This window comes from Diabrotica virgifera, chromosome 3, assembly GCF_917563875.1.
Source record: "Diabrotica virgifera virgifera chromosome 3, PGI_DIABVI_V3a".
NCBI lineage: Eukaryota > Metazoa > Arthropoda > Insecta > Coleoptera > Chrysomelidae > Diabrotica > Diabrotica virgifera.
Genome location: NC_065445.1, coordinates 242,759,337 through 242,783,580, shown reverse-complemented (window position 1 = coordinate 242,783,580; position 24,244 = coordinate 242,759,337). Strand labels below are relative to the sequence as shown.

The following is a 24,244-nucleotide window of genomic DNA, read 5'->3' as shown; positions in this document are numbered from 1 at the left end:
ATATACGACTTTATTTTTTATTTATACAAGTTTACTTTACAAACTTTAGCTTAAGACTAAAACTCTATTTACAAATATGTCCTATTTATATATGCGATACAGATATTCCAGAAATATCTATATATCTCCAGCTATGTCCATGTGACCGCTTGCACGTCATCGGCGCTGCATCGGCGTATCTCGAAACATCGATAGTGTTCTGTCTGTCCGGAGACGGGAGCTGGTATACGAGGGTAGGTCAATAATTATTTTGTTACACTGCTCCCCTCTTAAGATCTGAGCGTCCCGATCAGCAACTCTAGATGGCCCAGGATGGCGGAATCTACAGGATTCTCCAGCTCTGCATACACCCCTAGAAAAGAAGTAACAGTCTACTGTCTTTGAAGGGTATGACATCTTCGGGTTCATGCAACACATAGTAATCCGTACGCCAGTTTCTCTGAAGATCACTTCCAGCATGCTTCTCACAATCTTCCAATCCAGATTTTCTACTGCATGGCCAATTTTTGGTAAAGCCAAATCTTTGATGTCATAATTACAGACCATTTTCTTCAAATTAGTTAGAGCACGCCATATGTTCTCGTAGCTTGGCGTGTCCGTATAAGACTTCCTGGTCACTATATACAGCAAAGATCGAGGACCATCTTCCAATCGCAATACTCTTCCAATTTTAGGTTGTTGATTCCTTAACTCGTCCAGGCGGCCGAACTTTCTATTGAATACGGACGAGATTCCTTTAGTCATCTCGAGGTCTTGTGCAACACAGTGGGCTAGAGAGACGTTTTATGGAACACCAAACAGATCTTGCTGAACTTCTGTGGTCACGCCGAATCTAGCACTCTTTCTTTCTGCGTAATTTGACATAAATTCCTTAAAACTTGGCTGTGGTGCATCTTTCATCTCCTGTTGGAGGACTCGGGCTTCCTCTGTTTCATTTGAGCCAGCATATGGTGCAAGACGATTTATGTGAATAACTTTTGGTTTACCGTTTGGTAACTTCTTAATTCTGTATATTACGTCATTTATTTTCTTCTTAACTTCATACGGACCTTCCCATTGTCTTTGCAGTTTAGGACACAGGCCTCGACGACGTTGTGGATTATAAAGCCAGACAAGATCACCTACTTCGAAGCTTTCATTCTTGCAGCGAGAATCATATTGATCTTTCATTCTGTCACTGGCTATCTGGATGTGTTGTCGGGCAAGTTCATGAATGTTGTTCATTCGTAACTTCAGGCGGTCTACGTATTCTTCGCCTGCAACATATTCCTCGGAAGGTCTGCAGCCAAACTCTAGATCGCAGGGCAAACGAACTTCACGACCCAACATCAGGCAGGTTGGTGTTTGACCTGTAGTTTCATTCACGGCCGAGCGGTAGGCCATCAGGAATAAATGAATGTGTTGGTCCCAATCTCGCTGATGTTCAGATACAACTTTGGACAAGTGTTTACCCATCGTTCGGTTCATCCTCTCGACCATTCCATCTGATTGAGGATGCAGGGGTGTTGTTCTGGTCTTATTGGCACCAATCAATTTACAAACGTTTTGGAAAAGAGCTGACTCAAAGTTTCGCCCTTGGTCGGAGTGGATCTCCAAGGGAACACCAAATCGGCTGAAGAATTCTTTAACAAGTACCTCTGCAACGGTAGCAGCTTCTTGATTCGGTAATGCATAGGCCTCGGTCCATTTCGTAAAATAGTCCATGGCTACCAGAATGTATTTATTTCCAGCATCGGTTTCTGGAAATGGACCTGCAATGTCGATTGCTACTCTTTCCATAGGACTTCCAACATTGTACTGTCTCATGGGTGCTCTCTTTTTACCAACTGGACCATTACCGGATGCACACAGTTCACATTTCCGGCACCATCTTCTTACATCATCTTTACAGTTCACCCAATAGAACCGTTCTCGAACCTTTTGCAGAGTCTTCGTAATTCCAAAGTGTCCACCTGATGTACCGTCATGCAACTGACGCAATACTTCTGACACTTTACTTTTAGGTACAATCAACTGAAGCTTAGATTCTGTACCATCATCGTTCTCAAAGGTTCTGTACAGAAGATCATCTTTTAGTATCAGGCAATTCCATTGGCTCCAGTAGGCCTTGACTTCCGGACTACATGCACTAATGTTTTGCCAACTAGGTCTCTCACCTCGACGCATCCAATCCAATACTCTTTTTATACATGGATCGTCTTCTTGGGCTTCTTGTAACTGTTGTGGCTGCCATTGCTCATTAACGACGGTAGTTCGTCTCACAGGGCAAAGCTGTTCATCTACTTTAAGCCGGTGATTACAACTTTCACTGCATGGCCGTATCGAGGAAGCATCTGTATTTGAACCAACTCTTCCAGCCCTCTTCATGCGTCTCTTCGGCATCGTGTCACGAATCACCCTCCGTACCATTTCCACCAAACGTTCATCTTTTCTCTTATCGCCTTTTTCCACGGTTATTACTCGATTGTTTCGTGAAGCTTGGCTAGCTGCTTCGTGTTCCAAGGCAATAGCAAGTGCTTCATCTAAAACTTTCGGCCTTGCTAGTCGTAAAGCTTTCTGTAGTTCATTATCTTTCAGCCCATTGACGAAGGTATCTACTGCAATTTCTTCTAAAACGCTGTCTGGCACCTCTGGATAAGCCAACCGCACCACACGAGCCACATCTGCTTCAAATTCTTGCAGATTCTCACTTGCTCGTTGACTTCTACTTCGCAGTTGTGCTTTGTATACTTGTTGTAGATGGGCATCTCCATAGCGTTTTTCTAGACGAGTGAACAAGGTCTGGTAACAATTTTCTTGACCCTTGGGAATTGACCTTAATATATCTGCAGCATCACCTCGTAAAGCAGCAGTCAAGGAAACAGCCTTTTCTTGTTCGGTCCAATGATTGGCGGTCGCAATAGCTTCAAATTGTTTAAGGTATATGGACCAAGAGGACTTTCCATCAAATGGTGGTAATTTGAATCTCATATTATGCGACGTTTCGTCTCTCGGTAGTTCATCTTTCACCACAGGATCTAACGCTGCTGCATTAACTGATGGTTGTACTTTTGTATCGGTTATCATGCTCTCTAGTTGTTTGATCTTTTCTTCTACGGTCTCTACACTTTTCTGCATCTTATCGAATGTTCTAGAAACTTCTTCAAATTTCTCGTCGTTCTGTCTACAAACTTCTTCAAGTTTTTCGTTGTTTTGTCTACAGACCTCTTTAAAAGTTTCGTCAATCTTTTGCGAAACACTTTCGAATTTCTCATTGTTTTGACTACATACGTCTTTAATTATTTGAGAAGTCTCATCGAATCTTTGAGAAGTCTCGTCGAATCTTTTAGCAACATTTTCGAATTTATCGTCGCTTTTTCTAGAAGTTTCATTGATCGTTTCAGAAACAGTTTTTAATTTCGATAAGATTACTTGTTCTGCTGACTGGAAGTGGAACGTCTCTGGGTCATCTCCGTTCTTCGTGAGGACATCCTTGAGTCGTGCTTGTAGGACTATCTTGCACCCACTGCTGTCTAATTCGTACTCTTCTAATTGTTCACGGAGCTGTTTTATGGTCAGTTCTTGTAGCAACATCTTTGGTCGGCACACACGTACTTTTCAAAATGTCTAAGTCTTTCCGAATACCGAACAATCAACGCACTTCAATTATTCCCGACGAATAAAGTTCAAAAGTCTTTCCGAATACCGAACAATTAACGCACTCCGATTATTCCCGACGAATAAAGTTCAAAAGTCTTTTTTTTTACTTTTCATTTATTTACACTCCACACCGTTAACACCACTGTAGCGGTTATTTACTGTAATTACTTCTAATTACAATAAAACTAGCGGTTCGTAATTTATATACGACTTTATTTTTTATTTATACAAGTTTACTTTACAAACTTTAGCTTAAGACTAAAACTCTATTTACAAATATGTCCTATTTATATATGCGATACAGATATTCCAGAAATATCTATATATCTCCAGCTATGTCCATGTGACCGCTTGCACGTCATCGGCGCTGCATCGGCGTATCTCGAAACATCGATAGTGTTCTGTCTGTCCGGAGACGGGAGCTGGTATACGAGGGTAGGTCAATAATTATTTTGTTACAATATAAATTAAATCATTGCACGATACTTGATTTTTTCCATGGTATAAAAAATACTGTGTCATGTCTATACTAAATGAATTGTAAACAGATAATGCATTGACAAATTAAAATGAAACTTATATACATAGGTTCAAATGAAGAGTGTACTAACTAGTGTTGTCAGGTCCGATTTGTTTTTAATCTGTACATAAGCAAAAACAAATCGGGATTTAGGGGATGTAGATCGGGACAAATCATGGGACAAATAAACAACAATAGCCCAGTAAATGACAGTTTTGGAGTGTAATTTCCAGAGTCAACTCCGAATTGCATGAAAATCTGGTTTTTTCTACTTACTGTCTATTTCAAAGTTGAACTTGTACCGTTGGTTGCTTTTACTTGGGGGGTGACAGTTACAGTTAACCCTTCTGGGGGTAAAAAAAACGCGCGTTTAAAGTAAGTCCCAAAATGGATCAACTGACTAATTCTAAAAAACTTATGTTCTATATAATTTTTAAACTAAGTCAATACTTTTCGAGTCATTTTATCGAAAAAAATATTCTTAGCAAAAATGACACTTTTAAAAAAGCAAAAAAAAATTTATGTTAAGAAAGTCTATAAAACCAGTAAAAGCAAAGTTGTAGCTCATCAAAAATACGTTCTTATTCGTCAAATTCCAAATCGAAATTTTCAACTTGAAATAACCAAAAAATTACGCAATTTTCGGGCAAAACCTATTAAAATTTTTTAAAGTGTTTAAAAAAATCTTTAATTTTGTTTTATATAAAAGTCTCTAGCATTAAAACTAAACTCAAAATCGTGAATATCTCCCCCTATTTAGCACCGTAAATAAAATGAATCGTTACCGCATTACCATTTACTTTATTTGTGTATTGCTTATAATCTGTAAGGTTTACGGGTTGGGAGTGCTTAGTTTTGAAAAAAATTGGTTTTATAGTAAAAAAAAATTACTAAAATATTGAAAAATGCCCTTTTTTCAAAATAACTTAAAAAGTATTAGGGATACTAAAAATCTCAAGGAGTAAAAAGTAGGTAGATTTTGCTTTTATAAATATTATAGATTCATTTTGTTTTTCTGTAAGACAAAAATTGGTTAAACTATGGCTGTTCATATTTTGCATACACTCGTGATTAGTGACTCGTTCAGGCCCTTTCAATCATGTAAAAAATACATAAGTAAAGCAAATTGTTTGTAAAGCGGTAACGATTAATTTCATTTGGGGCGCTAAGGGGGGGGGGGGGAGATTTTCACGATTTTTTTACCAAAAAAGGAGTCAACTTGATTTTGAGTATAACTCGCTTAGTTTTGATGCTAGAAACTTTTTTAAAACATAAAAATAAAGGTTTATTAAAAAAGTTTGAATTGGTTTTTCCCGAAAAGTGCTTCATTTCTTGGTTATTTCACGTTGAAATATTTTATTTATTATGAAAAATTTCATGCAATTCGGAGTTGATCCTGAAAATTACACGGTATCGCCGTATTTCCCGTTTACTGGACTACAAGGTGTTTCTATAATCTGTATTTAATCCTACATAATAATAATAATCAGGCGAAATTACAAAAAAAATCGTAGATTAAATAAATTATTTTTTATTAAAATTATATTTTTCATTCGATTTTGCCGGTTTTAGGAGTGCCTTGTTTTTATAACATAGTTATAAAGTGTCCCGATCAGGTACAAATCGGTACGCGTCCCCAGACCCCTGAAAATCGGGACGCCCCGCGCAAATCAAGACACCAGGTAACGCTAGTACTAACATACATACGACAAAAATTAGGCTAACAGCAACGGCCTTTCTTATCGAAAAGCAAAACTTATTGAACAACCTAGTACGCTCACCATATTGTCCAGTTCACTAAATCGTAGGATTAGAACCCCTGAAGCTTATTATAATATGTTCAAAATAATGGACAAAAATAATCACCATCATGACACCTTCAATGCTAGGGAGTTTAGCGCTCTTTTTGGGCTCCTCTCATTTATTTGTCGCGTAAATTTGTCGCGTATTTGTAAATAATTACCAAAGATGCTACTAGCACCATCTATGAATCAAAAGTCTGATAAGTCAGGAAATAAAATTAGAAATTATTAATTTATCCTCTAAGCTTTTTAAGTTGGAAAAATAAAGCATAACAGAGTGGCGAAATACTCGACAAGGGAAATCAAAATTGCATTTCACGTCCTGTCATTCACCGTGATATGTTATGCTTTATTTTTCCAACTTAAAAAGCTGAGGATAAATAATTTCGAATTTTATTTCCTGACTTATTAGACTTTTGATTCATGGATGGTGCTAGTAGCATCTTTGGAAATTATTTTGATAATTACCCGGAAAGGATGAAAGGATTTGATTTCAGTTCAGTGCCTCTACCCAGGTGCTCCGATGAGGAAACGGTTATTCTGAAATACGTATAAGCACATAGTAGAGGCTCTGTACTGTAATCAAGTCTGAACCATCTTTTCTTTTCTTTCAGTTTCCAATTATATTGACCTCACACCCCTTTTTGGGTCCTCCTCTCAGACTACCAGTATCCAGTCTTTATTTGGAGATTTTTTGCTATCATTCGAATTACTTTTCTCTCTAGAATCTTTAATTTTTCTCGTTGTGACTACTATTCTAAATCCTGATTAACTGATTCAACTAACTTCAAAAATGATTATGGCCGGAAAATACTCTGAATAATCTAAAAATCTCGGTATGTAGTGGGGAGCTATAAGTAATTTTGAAATTCAAGAACTAATAAGTAGAAAGAGATAGCCAGTGGCGGCTCGTGATTTTTACCATAGGGGAGGCTATACCTAACTGTAAAATATCTAGACAAATTTGCACTAGCAAAAAAAATCCGCCAAAAAAATCTAATTTAAGGCCCCATTTTTTTGACCATTTTTTATTTATGTTTTATAATATCATTATAATTCATAATATCATATCATTTTAAAAATAGTCAAATTGTAAAAGTGTATTACCAAAGTTTGTGTCGTTTATTTGTTAACAATTCTATCTCTATAAGTAGATATGCATATCAAAATAAATACAGATTTGAACTTTTGCAGTCCATACAGGTTGAAGGTTCACACTTTTTAAGATACTCAACTGAATTTTTTTAATTCTAAAAGCGGCCTACTGCGAATCCAAAAACACGGTAAATTACCGATATTTTGCTTTGCATTACAGATATAGGAAAAAGTTATTTGAACAAGTTGTTCCAAATATTATTCTAATCCCACATACCAAATTTCATCACAAAATTCGCACTTTTAGTTTTTTCATTATTTGTAGTCAGGATCCTAAAAGCAGAGGAGGCTGCTGGCCGATTAGTCGCCCTTGCCCAATCTCCGGGCAGCGTGTGGGTTAAACTATAATGCAGCTCTACTAGGCCAAGGCTCCACGAGTGACAAATTTACGCCAGCACTAGCCGTAAAACGAACTTAAGGTTCCGCGGAACGGAATAGGAATAGCCGAACTGAACTGACTACAGGACTTGTGCGTAGTCGGTTCAGTTCGGCTATCCCTACTCCGTTCCGTGGAAGTTCATTTTACGGCTACTGCTGGCGTAAACTTGTCGCTCGCGGAGCCGTTCGCTAGTAGGAGACCGGGGAGTCAATTCTCGAGAACAATCGTTCGCTGAACGTATACGTTCGTGACGTAATGAGCGAACGTTTCTAAAAAATGCAATTCTGGAGGAATGAATCTTGAACGATTCGTTCGAAATCATCGCTCAAAGTGATCGTTCGACAACGAGTGGTCTTCATCATAGGTTCGATAATAGTAACGGCGTTCTTCTTAACCTCAACTCTGTTTTTTGTTGTAAATAAGATTTTGGGAAAATTAATGTGGAAGATTTGATATTAGAAAATATGATGAGTGTTGTGAGGGAAGCTGAAATTTTAGTGGAAGAAAGTTTTAGTGGCCGCGAAAGACATTTTTATGATAGATTTAGGTTAGATTCCTGGTAATTTTACATTCTTTCAAAAATTGATTGGTACAGTAAATAAGTTATTTTTAGATATATGTAGTAATTATAAGATAATGAATGTAAATACACGTTATCCAGGCGCTACACATGATGAACTTATTTGGAATCAATGCAACTACCAAAATGTGCCACGAAATCTTTTTTTAAGATTAAGGTCATTTTACCTATTAGGTCAGAATTTATTTATAATATACCACAAGGTATGACCTGAGAATTGACCCTGAATTATTAGAATAAGATTTAATTAGTAGGTACTGTTATATTATTATGAATTATTTTCACTATTAAAGAAATAAATTGACAATTTACTGACTTTTACTAATTATTAAACTGAAATCATTTTCCATTTTCATAAATATAATATATTTCAATATTGGTGAATGAATGTGACAAATCAGGTTTTAAATAAACACCGAAACAGTTTTATCACATGGAACACAAACTTTTTAATAATATTTACCACGTTGCCAAATCTATAGATCTGTTAAAATGAGCGAATACGTTCATCGGAGCGAGTAGTTAAAAATATCCTCGAGAATTAACATTGCCGGAACTATACGTTCAATTTCATTCGTTCGTGAACGTGTACGCTCAGGGAACGATCATTCTCGAGAATTGACTCCCGGGTCTCCGTAAACGCTGCTGGGCCGCGCGGAGCATTAGCAAGTGAGACTTTCCGGCCAGCAGCCTCCTCTCCAGTTTTAGGATCCTGACTACAAATTTGGTACGAAATTTGTGATGAAATTTGGTATGTGGGGTTAGAACATTATTTGGAACAACTTGTTCAAATAACTTTTTCCGATATATCTAACGCAAAGCAAAATATCAAAGTAAACAAAACAGTGTAGCATGTGTAAAAATGTATGGGAAGGCTAAGCCTTCCTTGCCTCCTCTGACCAGCCGCCAATGGAGATAACATAGCTGTGTTTGCAAAGTCCAGAAGATTGATGTAACCTCGACACGTGAAAAGAATGGCCCTGAAAGAAATTGTATGAAAAAAGTGACAAAGACAAGATGTAGACCCAGGAAGCGATGGTTGCAGGACGTGGAAGAGTATTTGAGAGCAATGCAGCTGTGGTTGAAATTGGTGTATGTTTGGTAAGTTTTGTTTCCTGCCAGAATTTAATAAAATTATTTTCAAAAGGTACAAAAGAAATAATTTGGTGCCCTACTGAAGCCTTATTTCTCAATTCTAGAAATTCCTCACTATAATAATATACAGTATGGTGCAAATGAAAGTTGGTTGGTATGGTCATTTGCACCATACTGTATGTTATTATAGTGAGGAATCTGCGTATTGGTATGGTCGCAAATGACCATACCAACTAACTTTCATATGCACCGTACTATATAGGGGGGCCTGACGAAAACGAAACAGAGGCATTATTAATAACTCCGACAACATTTTTGAAAAACCCAGCGAAAGGTCTATTTTTGATATTGACTTGTCACTGGCTTTTTCAAAAATACTGTCGCAGTTCCTAATAATCCATCTTTTCGTTTTCGTTCCGCCACCATCTATATGTTACCTTTTAATTTCAATTTTTATTATTTGACTTTCATTGACAGGCTTTGACGACAATAAAAGGAATCTTAATGCTCAACTATTAAAAAATTTTAAATATTCTTTCATTATTATCTTAGAAACACTTAACGTAGGTATAACGTATAAAAGTTTCTGTTATGTAAATAATTCTAATGGTTAAGTAATAATAACCATTTAATACCCCCTTAGACGGTTTCCCTACCTCTTTCGAGACGCTCCAGCCAGTCGATTTTTTGCACGTTACACATTCCTAATGCGATGAAGCAAAGCATAAAAACCGAACAAAGGATAAAAGTAAATTTCATACCCCTATTTAACCCAACCCCATCCCCTTTCTATCCTGCAGGCTCCTGCAAGAGAGTGATTTTTGATAGGGCCTACTCGGTCCAGCTCGAAGATTTATTGACTTTGACATCGGTCATTGTGTATGCCACGGAAGCGGATTCACGCAACACAACCGGGCGGTTTTTGTTATTTCTGGACATGATACAATCGATACAAATAAGACTAATTCGTTTTGAAATGTAGCATGATCTAAATGTCATTATTTTCTTATACGCTCTGAGCTTCGCTGGTGTCGCTCCTAGCGGATTACTAATGAAACTTTCACCGGTAATTTTAAATTTATTATTTAATTGTTATCGCTTAATATTTACAACGGAAAAAAGTAATTAAATTGTAATCGATTTTTTTAAGATTTTGCTAATCATTTTGACGTTCTATTGATGAAATATTAATTTCTTACTTCGGATACTTTCACAATTATCGTGTAGATGGCGGTAAGATTAATAGATTAATTTATAAGTACATATTACGGAACATTAAAAAAACTTAAATTCAGTATTTAAAACGTAAGTATATTTAAGGTAAAAATATATACCACAGCTATGACCAACTAATATTTTTTATAATTAATGTTTTTAATTTTAATTTTAAATTAATCACTTTGACATTTATGTCAAATTTCCAGTAAACGTTTACAGACTTGTCACTACTGGCGCTCGCAAATTTTTAAATATCCCCTCTACGTATGAGCTCACAGCGTATACCCGAAAATTAAAAATTAAATCAAAATATAGGCAAAAATAACAAAATAAAAATTCTAACGATAAGAAGTCAGACAGACAAATAAATACAGATAAAAAACAGATAAATCGTAAAGAGAGATCGTGGAACGTTATGCCCACAGACGTAAAAACATTTTCTTCTACGCAGGTTCAAACATCTCAAGGTATAGCCTACTGTTGTTATAGTCCAGAGAAATAATATTTTTCTCGTGACACATCCCCCTCCACGCTCAAACCAAATTTTTTGAGTAGTATGGACATTTATAATAATAACATATACACACACATAAACTTATATGGAATCACCATGTATTTTAAAGAAATATTTATTTCTTTTGAAAAAACTTGTTATTGCTGCGAAGATTAGAGGTTTTTATTGAAAATAAACAAATATTTAAGACAATCGGATAGTACAGCCCGGTACGGTATAGATTATTTGCTTGAGTTGCAAGTTGAACGAAAATAAATAAACTAACTTTTGCGTCCAAAAACGAAAGTATGCCTCATGTGGGGTTATAGAACTTACAACGAGGAAAGATTATTGGTCTTGTGGAGAAAGTAATGTTCTCAGATGGACATAGCTGCAGACCTAGGCGTAATACGGGGCGTTCTATCCAAAACATATGCTAGGTAACAGGAACTAGGAAAGCTCAAAAATAAAGCAGGGGAACGTAGCCAAAGGTAATAACGGCTCTCCACGATCGTTTAATTGTCCAATCAGCTGAAATATACTCAACCATTTCTCACCTGCAGCTCCAAAGGCAGCTTTTGGAAGCTACAGGTGTAATTGTTTCAGTTGAAACGATAAGAAGAAGAGTTCGTACCAAGAAGTATACAGCAGGAGACAGTTATGGGTTTCCGAGTTATCTAGGCAGCATAAGATTAATCGCCTAAATTGGTGCCTTCACCACCAAAACTGGAACATTGGGAATTGACAAAATGTGCTATTTTCAAAAACAGTCAGGATTTAATGTAACCAGATGGAAAATCAGATAACCCACGAAATCGTGTACTTAGAGGTCGAGGAAGACAAGCAAGAACGAAAACTGTCAGATCTGTTCACAAATATACAAGGGGAAGTGCAATGTTCTGGAGAGGAATTGTGATCCGTAAAAGAACTCCTTTCATTTTCATCCAATCAACTTTAACTGCTCACAGGTATGTTGATAACCTGTAGTCAGGCTCTGGAGAGGTGAAACAGAAGAAAATTTAATTTTATTACATGATAATGAACCTCTACATACCATTAGAGTGACTACAGACATCATTGAAGCAGAAGGTATCCCTTGTTTGGAGTGGCCTGCTTGCTCACCCGAGCTTAATCATATAGAGTATTTGTGGGATATGCTTAAAAGAAAAATTAGAGCTCGCCGGGATAATCCACAAAACACCGCGCGGCTAGTACAAGCTGCTTTTAAAGGATGGAGCAACCTACCACAACAAAATGTTGATAATTTGATTAGCAGCGTGCCCACGCAAACTGAAGCTTGCATAAGGACTAGAGGTAATAACACTGACTACCACAAAATACAAAAAAAATAAATAAAAGCAAGTTAAACAGTATTTGTTTTACATTGAAATTTTGTATGCTATTGACTTTAAAACAACTACTTTCAATTTGTTTGTTAAATACTTTTTTTTATTTTTGTTTTATTTAATTGTTATGTAATAATTATTTAATTGTTATGTATTTGATACTAAATTGCTATAAAATAAATATTGTTTGACTTCGTGTGTTCGTTTTTTTAAATTCGCACGAAATAGTAAGAAATATCAGATGATTCCATATAAGTTTGGGAGTGTGTATGTTTCCTGCAGCCGATTTTTATGATATACATAGTTATAAACAAATGAAGATCAAAAAACGGTAAATTTTCGCTTTTTTCGTATATTACTAAAAAGTGAAGCCTTCTAAACAAATTTGAGAATAAGAAACTCATAAATCATATAAAAAACTTCAATATGGCGTTTGCTGAATATGTCTATCCTTATTTGTTGCGTTTTAACTATATCTGGTGATTGCTCTGGCCTAAAAACAGTACTCCGTAAATATCTCTGAGACCAAATGGAGCTACAAGATTTTCCTAATTTAGAGGACAAATTAAAATATTTGGAAATTAACTTATTGAACTATCTGATAATTTAATCAATTTAAAATAAATATTTCCAGATTTTAAAACGGCGATGATAGAGAAATGGTTAAAGACTCACGAAAAGATGCGGTATTTCTACAAGCAAATAAAGATTGGTTAAATGGAACTTTTAAAACTTGTAGATAACAAATAAATGGAACCAGGTCGGCTTCCTAAATTATTTGAGGACTCCAGTGAAAGGATGAAAAGAAGAAAAACAGAAGAAATACGTTCTTTGCTTGATGGTGAAGCTACCGTTCATGCAACACAGACATTACAGGCTCGTGAAAAAAGGAATGCTTCAAAAATACCAAAAGAGAGCCCAGCTAGTGCAAGGAAATACATAGTTGCGTACAAGGAATTAAACTTCTTTTAACTTCTGACCAGCTATTAACAATTTTAAGAAGCAAGAAACGTGTACAGAAAAAGATCAAACCACGGTCATTTTGTTCTGAAACGATTAAAATGCTGTTACCTACCGGGTGACCCCAAATACTGAGTCCGATATGTTAGATACCGACTGAGGTATAAGTAAAAACCTGCATATTTTGTATTAATTTAAAATTTGGATTTTTTCTGTGAAAAATATGTCAATTTTTAAAAAACAAAAAACAAATTTTTTTTTTTGATTTGTACCAGTTTTAGTAGAAATATGCTGTAAAATAATTTTGGCCGCGTAAATCCATTAAATCGACGTATGTGCGCTGGTCCTTCGAGATTTTATGCTTTCTTATCTACCAAATCAAACCTAATGTAGGAAGGTAAGAATATGTATTTTTGTAAATCTTTCTTAAAACATTGAACCAGCTATCTCATTCGCTCCCCTACAGTAGTTCGTAATTTCTTTTTACTCATCGAATAATCCTCGTAGTATATTTCATTTTAGTCTCATAATGAAAATTTATACGGGCCCACGTCACGAATCAAATATAATTAGAATTAGCCGAATTAGATCTTAAAAGGGTTTATATACCGTCTCCGCCGAGTTCCGTAATAAAACTAAATTTTATTTATCGGACGGTATAAGCGGTAAAGTATATTAATAACAATACCTAAAGTTTCAACTGTGTAGCACGACGACACTTTAACCCAACTTATCCATTACGGTTGATGTGGAAACACGTCGCATTACCATTTTCCAACCGCGGTTGGAAAAATCATAAATCCACGACTTTTGCTTTCCATTTTCCACTCGTCTCTTATTTCTAAGCTAATTAGAATTTCTTTTTGTTAAAGAGATGCCTATTTCACTTAATGTAATGTATATCAGAAACAAAAGTCATACCAGCAAAAACAATCAATGCATGTTCTTAATCAATGGACGAAGAAGTAATATGTATATCTGGACCTCGGAGGTAAACTACACTATGTCATTTCGAGCAACTGTGTTTAGCGTGTGTTTGCAACAAAGTTTAGAGCACTTAGAATGTTAATAAAAATCTGATATATGCCATAGTTGTTTGATAGACAATATGTCTATCTTTTAATGATAATATATAATCAATTTCTATAATCCAACTAATAAAACTAGTGGATTAAAAAAACTTCATAAAAACGCCATGTCGACATAGTGTAGTTTACCTCCGAGGTCCAGATATACAGTGTGGAAACCACTTACGGAATAAAACAGTTTGTGTCCTTCTGTTAAAAAACGCCGAGAACCGTAAACTTTTAAATATAAATGTGCGCTTCCATTTTTTCGAATCCTGAAAAAAATAATAAATGTTTTTAAAAAATTTAAACGCAGAATGAAAGACTAAATTATTATTGAGAGCCGAAAGCCCCTTAGAATAAATAAAAGGTTTCTTTTGAATGAGATATTTCAAATTAAAAATCACTCTACACTTTCTCTTAGTTTTTCACCCCTGTAATTTATTAAAATAAACGTTATAGAAGTTTTCAGGGACTTTCGGCCCTCGGTAAGAAAGTAATCTTTCATTCTGCGTTTAAATTTTTCAAAAATACTTATTAGTTTTCACAAGATTCGAACAAAAATGAATCCCATTTGAATAGCATTGCAGCCGAAAATACGTACCTATCCCCTTAAATAAATAAAATAAAGTATGGACCGAATTAAAAAATTTAAAGGCTGATATTAAATATTTTTAAAGCAATTAGATGGTTGACTTATTTATAATATATATTTACAATAACAACAATACAAAAAGCAACATTTAAAAAGCAATACAAAACTTTCTTGACAACGCTTCCTCCTTACATAAAACTAAAAATAACTCTAAAATATCAAGTAATTTTTCAACGAAAACGTTTCGTTTATAAATTCACAAAGTCTGTGTGTTATTGCGTTGCCGCTACTGCAATACTCAGATCAGATTTATTGTAGTTTTTTCTTCTGAATCCAAATCTGAAAACGGCATTTCGATATTTCTAACCGTCTTCGAGATAATCGACCTCAAAATCTAAAATGTGACGTCACAATCGTTTTATTTTCTGCCGACACACTACACGTCCAGCTGAAATCGTTGCTAGTAAGTAGGCTAGTTTTTTAATCTCAATTTGTCAAGCAAAGCATAGGTTATTTACATTTGAGTTTGACACTTCGTGAATGTCAAACTAAATTTCAAATTGAGTATTAATAAAACATCAATGACTTTTGAATAAAACATCAATTATATAAAATAAATAAGATGTTCAAATGAGTATATTTTAAAAGCAATAATTTATTAACAGCTTTAAAAAGGTTTATACGAGTATACGGCCTCCCCTTTATGATAAATGGACTGTTCCATTTGTTATGAAATTAAAATACAGGGTGTTCAGAAACCGACAAACAAAGACAGGAGATTCCTCAGATAATTTTAAGACAATGTAACCCAATTCATCTAGTCCGAAAATGCTTCCTAAAGGAGCTAGAGCTATTTGGAGATGGAGGTAATTAGTTTTTCTTAAATATCTCCAGAACGCTTCTATTTAGAAAAACGAAAATTGGTACACATATTTATCTTCCAGGGATAAATCGATTCCATTAATTGCAAATTTCTAGTACCGGTCATAGGCGTCCGTTTTGTGTAGGGCATCAGTTATATTATCGCATAACTTTTTTGTTTCCAATTTTTAAGCACTTTTGAGTCTGGATTATTAAAATGTAAGGTATTATAGTACTAAAAGGTACTCTTACTTTAAGTCGATAGGATACACCGTTTTCTAGAAAAATCGATTTGAAAATTTTTCGTTGTTTGAATATCAAAAAAAAAAAAAATTCAATAATAAAACTATCTAGAAAAACGAAAATTGGTACATTTATTTATATTCCAGAGATGAATCGATTTTATTATTGTGAATTTCTAGTACCGGTCATATGCGTCCATTTTGGGTAGGTCAACTTTAATTTTTAAGAATTTTCGACACTATATTATTAAATTATGAGGTATTCTAGTATTAAAAGTTACTCTTGCTTGAAGTTGATAAAATACACCGTTTTTTTTTTAAATCTTCAAATTTTTTTCAAATTCAAGAAACGAAAAATTTTCAAATCGATTTTTCTAGAAAACGGTGTGTCCTACCGACTTAAAACAAGAGTACCTTTTAGTACTAGAATACCTCACAATTTAATAATCCAGTATCAAAAGTGCTTAAAAGTTAAAGATAAAAAAGGTATGCGATAAAATAACCGTTGCCCCACCCAAAACGGACGCCTATGACTGGTACTAGAAAGTCACCATGGATGGAATCGATTTATCTCTGGAAGATAGATATGTGTACCAATTTTCGTTCTTCTAACTAAAAGCGTTCTGGAGGTATTTAAGAAAAACTAATTACAAGACGCTGTAGCATTTATTGCTACCCCGTAAGTGTTTTATTTGATGCGCCTATGTATCTTTATAACTCCCTAACGCTTCGACGTGTCGGCGCAGGCCGAACGACCAACGGGACGGAGAGATAAGCGAAACTCGTAATAGTAAAATCAGTTGGTTAAAGAACATCCGCTCTGATACGTGAGCTGCTGCTATTTGTAGACGAACTCTGGGAAAATAATGGACTGAAATTAAATATATTACATACCACCAGTAAACTAAACATCAGGAAACTCAACAGACAATCTCCAAAGTAACAAAAAAAACAAGAATTCAAGAAATTATAACATAAATTATACCACGTGGTCACGTATCAGAGATCCCAGGGTAAGCGAAATCAAATTATTTATCCTTCTGTTCTGATATATGTACATATACATATTGCTACCGTTTCATCGTAACCCAACATTTAATCATGTTTTTATGTCCTGTTAGGAGAGTGCTTTGATATTTTTTTTATTATTAGTGCGTATAAGGTGTGGCATTCATATTGGTTTTTTTTGGGTTTTTATGAATCCATTTGAAAAACTGGTAAGTGTGTAGACCATTCTATAAACGCGCAGCTGCGAAAATGTCAGAAAGTGACATTGATCAGATTGACAAGTTTGACGGGACATAACCTAATGTTTACTTGTTTGGGACAGCAATGCTTTGTTTGGGTCCGGGGAAATGGATGTAATTGCATTATAGAGAGTGGCTAGAGGTCTTAAATGTGTATTTTTAGGTTCGTTTTACATTCTACATCATATTTCCATTCCACCCATAATATGGATACTTAGCTGGATTTTTTTATGGTTAAATATACCTTATATAACTAATTTGGATACTTAATTGGATTTTTTTTTATGGATAAATAAATGGATAAACATACTTTATATAACTAATAGTAGGACATCATAAACCATTACCGACCCGTTTCACCAAATACATCCACAGAACCTCTCAACTTCAGACCGCTCCACACAGATGTTATAGTGCCCAGAGATTTCCCAAATCTAGTGGACCTTCCTATGAATATACCCAGGAGTTGCAAAAGATAAGAGTTTTTTTTTCTTTATTTCAATTCATACCTATAAATATTTTGGTTTTTACTCTACAGTAATAAATTTGTGTAAACTGTTTATATGCATATAACAGGTACCTATACTACACTATATACATAGGTTTTTGAAGTAGGATTTTAAATAAAGCTAGGTAATGGTAAATAATAAATAAATATTCAAATAAAATAAATTAATTGATAAGGGAAAGGGGAATTAAGACATATACCTATAAAGATTGTCTATAGGTTTTAAATAATATTTCTGGATAAGTCTTTAACCAAACTCATTTTGTTAGTTTTATATAGCTTCCAGCATCTATGTTTACTTAGGTATAGTCCTTAGACATAGATCTGGTATTTCGATTGTTTCGGACACTTAATAGTTCGATTGGTGAGTACATCACCCTTTAAGTCTCTGCTAGATAAGGTATTAAATTTGTTTTTGTGTAACCATTAGTTGTTCTAGTATTAATTATACCTTATCTAGTCTAGGATCAATTAATATTAGTATACTAACCATAGTATAGGATTTTGCTACGCTTACGGACACTGACCTGGTTTTCGTTATTGATATTTTTATATTGCGCAATAGCGGTGGTAATTTACTTGGCGTAACCCTTTGGGTTCTAGATTGTTATTTTTCTCAACTCCACCACTATTGTTTATCTCACATGTTGTATAAGTATCATGGATACATTGTAAGTTGTGAAATATTACAAATATATTTGTTCTTAGTAAGGTTGATTTTTATTTCAGTCTCGTATCACCAGTTGATAATATAGCAGAACAAGGTAAATAGTGAATATTTGTTTTTGTATTTCAGGTCATTGTATCACTGTCATTTATTTATTGGTCGTTTATTCTGTTTTTCTTTATTTCAAAAATCTCGAACTTTTCAAATCCTCGGTTCAGAAATCTGAGCTGTTCGTTCGAGTTGGCGCCCTTTTTCTTCTTCTTTCCTTGTCGTATCTTCATATTATTCTGTCTCCAGCGTTCTTATCTAGTTGCGTTCCCTTCTCGCATTAACCTGTCTCATTTTCTTCCTTGTTTCTACCCTTTCATTATCCCATATCTCGGTTTGTATATTTTAACGCCAATATTTAGTGCACTGAAGCTAGCCCGAGTCCTCACTTGAGATATAGTGTCTCTCTGCCTCTTTGATTTGTTCGTCTGAGCTAAGCCACTCTCCACTAGTATCTTAACCCTCTTCTCTTCTATTTTCCCCCTCTTTCATCAGCTTTTTTTCTTCCAAATCCCAATACCCAGAGTATTGGGTTACAACGCCATCTTAAAAGAGCTCTAGCTCCCTTAGAAGGCATTTTTGGACTAGGTGAATTTGGTTAAATTCTCTTAAAATAATGTGAGGAATCTCCTGTCTTCGTTTGTCGGTAGAGTTTCTGGACACCCTGTATAGTCGATTCGCTAAACTTGACACAACTGGCTAGTGATTTTAGTAGGTAATTTTTTTGTTTTTTGCGAATTTTGCCAAAATTGGCAAAATTACTAATTATTACCTAATTAGTAATTATTTTTTTTGCCAAATTGGCAAAATTATTGACTAAAATCACTAGCCAGTTGTGTCTGAGTTTAGCGAACCGACAGTATATGAAATAATATTGTTTGGTATAAAAAATTATATAATTTAATTAAATATGTGGAATTACATCCTTCTAATGGAAAAAATATTTGAACATTTTTCTTAAATTATGAATACCAGCAACATTTTCATTTTTAACTCTTTTATTTTTAATTTGACGAAGAAAAGTTATTCTTCATAAAAAGCTCTTCATGTTCTCTTTATAGTTCATAACGGTTAAATTAGAATGATATAATTGCACATTAAAACATAATTATTAATTCTAAACTACTTTTCATAATAGGAATTTTCCATATTATGAATTAAAATACGTAAATAAACAAAATTTTCGTTATGATAATGCTCGCATTTTCAGCTTGTTTTATATACTTTTAAGAATGTTTTTATGAAAGAAAAAAATATTCAATACGTCTGCAATAACATAAAATACATCTTATTTCACAGTTTCTAAAATCGGCATGATAATTAATAATCGCTGTTCCTCAAATCGCGATCACCTAGAACATCATAATATTTATTCTATGAATAAACACGTTTTGCGAGACAGTGAATGCACCGTCGATAGCTGATATCTGGATACCAGTCACCGTTATTGAAGTTACTAAGGAACGGTCGTTACCAGCGATTTTTAATTCACCGTGAATAAATCACCATTAGTGAAATCAGGTACCATCACTATTATGTATTGGATATATATTTTTTATTTCAATAATATTTTGGAAACAATATTTCCACCATAATTTAACAGCATCCTCATATTACATTTTTCTCTCTCAATAGCTCGTTATAAACAATTCATTGAAATCGTGTATACCAAAATTGCTACAATGCCGTATAGATTTTGTTAGAAAAGCAGATAAAGAATGACGAACGATTAAAAAAAAATTAAATTCCCGGAAAGTAATTAGAAATATAGCAGCGGTCTGCTTAATGGTGTGTGATCGGCTCTTTTTCTACCACAGCATCCCGCATTCATTGTTTCCAGTCAGATTTTCAATTCTGGCAGGGATCTCTGAACACGAATGCGACTAAATTTTACTCAAAGTTATTAGATTTGCCACTGTTGTGCATAGAATGCAGTTGTGTTTATAATCCAATAAAGGCCAGATGCTTTTTTGGCGAAAAAAGTAGAGTATTTAGGGTACCACTGGAAAGTTATGTACTGACTTTTACAGGGTATTACACAATTTCGTTCTTAAATTATATAGTTTTGATAAAAATTAAAAGGGTATAATTAAATCATTATTGTATAAAAATGTACATCAGTTCTACTCTACAAAGATGTTAGTTTAAAGTTAATACACACAAGGTGAATGTACATGAAATAACAAGAGGTATATACTAATGGATAGCACTGCAAGAATAAGAGTGGCTAAAAGTAATGAGTTAGAAACATGGAAGAACTATATGAAGGATGTATTTAAGGATGGCGATATATCAGTGCAACAACCACCTTTTTTAAAGAAGACTGGACCACCCATTACAGAGCCAGAAATATGAAACGTGAAATATCTAATGAACGAGGTCAAGAACTAGCACCTGATAATTTCCATTCATCATTCCTTAAACTGCTCTACGATAAAGGAAATACATGGTCTCCTTCCTTTTTGTATAGGCTAATGTTTTTCAATATGTCTCCAATAAGTTGTCGTCTATTGTTTTCGTGGTCTTCCCACTGATCGTCTTCCTATTGGGGAACCCCCTCTCGCCGTCTTTACTATTCTATTTGTTGTAATTCACGTCATAGTGCTTTACCATCGACTTTTTTTAAGTGTCTTCATCTCTGCTGTTTCTAGCAATCGTTTTTCTCCCTGTATCAGGTCGTCTTTCTGCCGCGTATATCATTATTGGTTTGATGACTGTTTTGTTTTTGTACATACTGCCTTTCATCTTTATCCAGATATTTTTATTTCTTCCTATTGTTTCATTCAGGAAACCTGCGGCTCTGTTTGCTCTATTCACTTGATCTTCCACTTCTGTTTCTTCTTCCATTTTCGTACCTAGATAGTCATAAATATGCCTTATCCCTATGCGGGATCGGCTTCCCTAATTCCATTTCTCCACACAATTCTATCTTGGGCAATATCAATATTAATCCCATTTACCAACATGTCCTGCTTAATCGTCTCCCCCCAGGTCTTCTTTGGTCTTTCTCTCCTACTCCTTCCAGGAATCTGCACTTCAGCAATTCTTCGTATTGGGTGATTAATGTCTGGACGTTAAACATGACCAAACCATCTTAACCTATGCGTAACCTTTGTCATCAATTGGTGCCACACCTAGACTTCCCATAATATACTCCTGTAGCTAGATAGTATGAAGCCTAAATACACTCATGAACAAAAATTCAAATATTTTGAAATTATCATGCGAAGTAAAATTTTTTGTGCTATAATCCTTAGCCCTGGATGTGCCATAGGATGATTTCTTTTACGAATGCGACGTTTTCAACAGTGGCGTAGCTGAACATTGCGCCCCCCTGCGACAATTTTTGTGGGCCCCGTTTTATAAACAGAACGACAACTAATATCAGTATAATTACTACAATATGTGTAAATGACAATATTTGGCCTTTCTTAAATAAGTGTACATCAGTTAGTGTTAATAGATTTTTTGGGAATAGACATAAAAACCTATATATTATACATGTCTCTTAATCCGACAAACCCATTAGTAAGTTTATATTTACTTTTGATTTAGACTTGCTGAGTGACTATAGTCCAAGCCAAAAAAAAAAGATAAAAAAAATATATTAGTAAGTTGTTGCAATATTTTATTCAAATTAACAATGAAAACATTAACTTCAAAACTTTTTTTGCTACAAGTTATTTTTCGTCGCAGCCGATCATTGTAAAATTTTTTATAGGTACATTTTATCGGTTTATTTTTAAATTGCGGTATAATATCCCACCACTCTACTATTTCTGCTGCTTTTGCTAAAGTTTCGAAAAACGAATTTCTCTTTTCTCGAAGATTATCACGAGTTTTTTCAAAAAGTTGAAGCGCGACCGTTAACTCTGCCTTTTCAGATTGCAAAAGTTTTGATGTTAGAATAATAAAGTAAATATTTTAGATTGAATAGTAATGTTAACGACAAAACATATTCAAAATTTTTCATAAAAATGCTCTAATAATGCATTCGTTTCTAATTTTTCATCGTTTTTTTAAATAGCAATGAAATTTTCGTTGAAGATTGCATTATTTGTCGGAAAGTTCGACTCAAAGCCATAACAGCATCATGTCTGGATGGCCACCGGGTTTCACATAACCTTTTAATGCCTGGTTGCACCAACAAATCTTAAGCTCCAGCTCAGCACAGCTCTGATTGTCTCACTTACGTTACACCATATTTTTCGATTCTTATCTAAGCAATCCACGTGGAAATCCATTGTGGCAAGCTGAAAATTGATCTAAGACTCAATGGTTTAACGCGCAGATATGTTTCGTAAGCGGAGCTTAAAGCACCTCTTAAGCACAGTCTTAAGCTTAAGATCTGTTGGTGCAACCAGGCGTTAGTGTTGGCAAACGCGATGAATCGAAAGTCATAATAGTACATAGTACATCCCATCTTTTAATACTTGCACTAAAAAAAGATATATTCCTTTAATTATATCCTAAAAAACCAACTCCTGTACACCAGCAACGGCATAATTCAACACTAGGTTCAGATTATGGGATGCACAATGAACATAGGAAGCTGTATAATATACACCATAGTGATGTAACGAATGTCATTTTTTTAACATTCGCGAATACGAATGCGAATATCTGCTACTGACATTCGCGAATGCGGATGCGAATGTCCAGTTTTTTTAATTTGTTTCTATTTTTGTAATGTTTCCTAAATTTTTAATGAAAAGTTAATTGATATTTAGTGTAAATCAATCTGAATCTTAAGCTTTATTACATAATACCAAATAAAAAAAAAGTGAAGGCTGATAATGTGATTATACAAGGTTAAGTTATATCTATCTATTGCCCTTCATTTGTCCAAAGTTGAACGTAGGCCTCCCCCTTACTTTTCCACTCTTCTCGGTTCAGTACTAATGCTGTCGATCTGGTCGCTGCGTATCTCTTTAGGTCATTCGACCATCTCGTCTGTGGTCTGCCCCTTCCTCTTTTGTAGTCCCAAGGTCTCCAGTGAGTTATCGCTTCATTCCATCTTCCGTCTCTTTGTCTGCTGTTGTGTCCTGCATATTTCCATTTGAGAGTAGCTGCATGTTTGAGGTTAAGTTACCTTTTCTTAATAAAAAAAGATGAGAAGTGAATAGATTTTGATTTTATTAACCATTAACCTAATATTATCTTAAAATTATTTTTTTTTCTGGTTTTCATAATCGCAAAACATTCGCACAAATTTCGCGAATGCGGATGCGAATGCGAATATGCAAAAACATGCGAATATTCGCGAATGCGAATACGAATATTCGTTACATCACTAAACACCACTCATAACGCTTGCACCATCATACCCCTCTCCTCTGCAGTTGTGTACGGAAAGATGCTTTGATTGGATAAATTTTAAAATTTCATTTACAAGACCTTCTGCACTTTGGTCTAATATGCGAGTAAATCCCAAAAAACTTTCAACAACTTCTGCTTTGGAAGGTAAATTATTGTCATCGCAAGTTATTTTTACATTCCGGGAAATAAAACTAAGCTGATCGTATTTTGAAATATCTTGAGTGGTATCAAGAATTATTGGATAGAAATAACATTTTTTAATTAAATTAATCAATTTGTTTTCAGTTTCTTGAGGTAGCAAATTTTTAACTTCGTTTTGTAATTGGAGGCTCAAGTAATTTATTTTTAAGTTATTGTTTTTATCGATTAATGCAGGTAAAACGGGATATATTTAGCTAGTAGTCCGTTCTTTAACGGTAAAATATTGCAAAATCTCTAAATTTTAAAGAACCGCTTGGATTGACATGAAATTTGGCATACACATAGCTAACAAGTCAAAGAAA

At 34.6% G+C, this 24,244-nt stretch overlaps 1 protein-coding gene and 1 long non-coding RNA gene across 2 annotated transcripts in view; one reads left to right on the top strand and one right to left on the bottom strand.

Annotated features, from left to right (window-relative positions):
* The window catches only part of LOC114337588 (nuclear pore complex protein Nup88), a 579,124-nt gene that overhangs the window by 49,931 nt on the left and 504,949 nt on the right, over positions 1 to 24,244 (bottom strand). The window lies entirely within an intron of this gene.
* On the top strand, positions 16,617 to 18,418 carry LOC126881628 (uncharacterized). The gene is made up of 2 exons (XR_007696937.1): positions 16,617 to 16,965; positions 17,363 to 18,418. It is a non-coding gene; the product is annotated as an uncharacterized LOC126881628 (long non-coding RNA).